This window comes from Otolemur garnettii, unplaced genomic scaffold (assembly GCF_000181295.1).
Source record: "Otolemur garnettii isolate 467f Iridium unplaced genomic scaffold, OtoGar3 scaffold00164, whole genome shotgun sequence".
In the NCBI taxonomy this organism is placed as follows: Eukaryota; Metazoa; Chordata; class Mammalia; order Primates; family Galagidae; genus Otolemur; species Otolemur garnettii.
In genome coordinates, this window is record NW_003852559.1 from 324,120 (window position 1) to 326,557 (window position 2,438).

Below are 2,438 nucleotides of genomic sequence, written 5' to 3' on the forward strand. Positions count from 1 at the left end.
TCTAGCTAGTAGAGAACAAGCCACCTTTCCTCAGATCCTTTGCGCTGGTTTTTGCTAGAGGCAGTACAAAATATGATGAATCAAATCATGATTGTTTATTTTAATGCGTGGGGTAATTCTATGTATTTAATTAGAACTGTTTCTGAAAAGCTTCTGCATTAGGAGGGAAACCATTTGATGTAAGTCTATTATGTAAATGTCCAACAATAATCGCAACTTAAGAAAAACTTTATTTTAAAAAATGTGCTCATTTCAGCAGCACATATCCGAAAATTGGAACAATCCAGAAGAGTTAGCAGGGCCCCTGTGCTAGGATGAAGCACAAATTCATGATGCATTCCATATTTTAGGAAAAGAAAACGAAAGAAAGAATTTTTATTAAAAGCTTTAAAATAAATAAAACAAATAAGCTATAATTACTACTCACATGTTCACCACATATCCTCTAGCCCCCTAACCTTTACCCTTCCTCAACTCAAAATTCAGAAAGAAAACCTTAAGAAAAAGTGTAAGCAGCGTCAGAAACTTTCTCCCTGAACTGATTACAGAGTGCCCTCTAGAGGCGTCACTAAATTGATGCAGTATTTCCAACAGCAAATGAACTCAGGTGTAGATTGGGATTGGAAAACCGCCTCAGCTGCCGGTCTACATTTGAAGACCCTGTATTTGAAGACCCAGACTCAAAAAACACTGATGAAACAAAATAAAGAATTATAATCATGTCTTGAAATGAAATTCCATAACAGACGTGAAAAAGATCACAATAAATTCATGTTTCAAATAAATATAATTCAACAATTAATTAAATAGGAATCCAAAATATGTCCATTATAAAATTTTCATACAATTACAAAGCATGCTGTGACTAAATAATTTAATACCTAAAACATAGTAATAAAAATTATATATATTTCTGACCATCTTTATTATAATTTAAGTGAATTTGTATGCAATTATTTTATTAATAGCTGTTTCTTAAGGAAAAAAAATTTTCAAATATGTGCCTTGATGATCTTCAGTTTTAACAATACTGGTTTGAGTTAAGAGGATAATTGTAAGATAGTAATGCTTTTTGTGATGATAATTTTTACTTAAATACATAGTTAAAAGATAACAATGAAATACTAGTGAAAATATTGTGATTATTGGAAATCTAATGTGGCAGCATTTCTCTCTGAGCTTCTGTTAAGAAACACTCTGAGAGTTGTTAGGGAAGTAATAGTTGCCTTCAGTTAAGGTTTTATCCTTACATTTCCAAGGAGAATCTGTTGTTGTTGTTGTTGTTTTGAGACAGTCTCATGTAATGAATAGTTTGTAATTGAAGGTACACTTAGCTACAATGTATGTAGCTACAATGTATGTAAGGTACACTTGCCCTATGTATGGTGACTTCGTGGGCAACTTTTGAGACACTCCAGCCAATGAAGAATAAATGTGAGTAAGCAGGCAATTATAGTACAATGAAATGTAACAAGCTGCATAATGGAAGTAAAACAGGTTGCTATGGAAACACATAGTAGGAGCATCTTCTTCCATCTGGAGTTCAGTTTCCCTCCCGCACTAACAGTGAGAATTGGAGGATGGGTAGACTGCAGCCAGGCAAAAAGGCCAAGACATTCATGTGTCAGAGTATCTGCTGTCCAAACACATGTATTCATAGGCTCAAGGTTCTGTTTCAATCTGTCACTCTGCTTTGTGAACAAGATTGCAGCACACATGCAGAACAGTCCCGATACGGAGGCCAAACCTACATCAGTGGGATACCTGTAGGAGAATGTGATTTTTACAGAACTTTGTTCACTGCTAACCTTTCAGTGGGTCTTGCACCAACACCTGCAGCTGCACTCTCTGTCTGCTCCAAGCTGGCTGCCACAGTCCTCCTGGGCACAGACACAGGAAGTCTGGCTCGGGTGTGCAGCATCAGCACAGTGACCTGGAACATCCAAAAAGCAAAGAGGAAATAAACAGAAAGCCAGCCAAGAAAGCAGAATAAAGAAAGTCCATGCTTGCCAGAAACGTGCCCCTATCCTTTGGGCTTTCATTTCATTTTTAAGCATTTATTGAAGTTATTAAACCACACAACTTTGGGTTAAACTTCAGGAACAGTCACTCTTGCACAAGGACAATGCTACTTTAAAAAATCTCTGAGCAACAGTTTTCTCTTTGACTACTTTTTTAAGCCCCAACTGTTAATATTTCCAATTACTAAAATAATTAAGATACCTGAACTTAATCATCTAAAACACACATATACAGAATAATTTCCCCGTCAAGTAATTTCTTTCTCCCCAAAGAGCCAGAAGAAAACTGAAAGTATTAATCATAAGAACAAAAAGTAAAACCTGAAAATCGCTATTGGATTAGAATCTTTTAGACAACACTTCTCATTCTGGGTCACCAGAATTCCTGGTCTTTGAACATCTGGAAACACTTCCATT

The 2,438-nt window shown here is 35.8% G+C and overlaps 1 non-coding gene across 1 annotated transcript; it reads left to right on the forward strand.

Moving 5' to 3' along the window:
• The first annotated feature begins 243 nt into the window (after positions 1-243).
• Positions 244-349, forward strand: LOC111728510. The gene has a single exon (XR_002775781.1). It is a non-coding gene; the product is annotated as a U6 spliceosomal RNA (small nuclear RNA).
• The last annotated feature ends 2,089 nt before the right edge of the window (positions 350-2,438 follow it).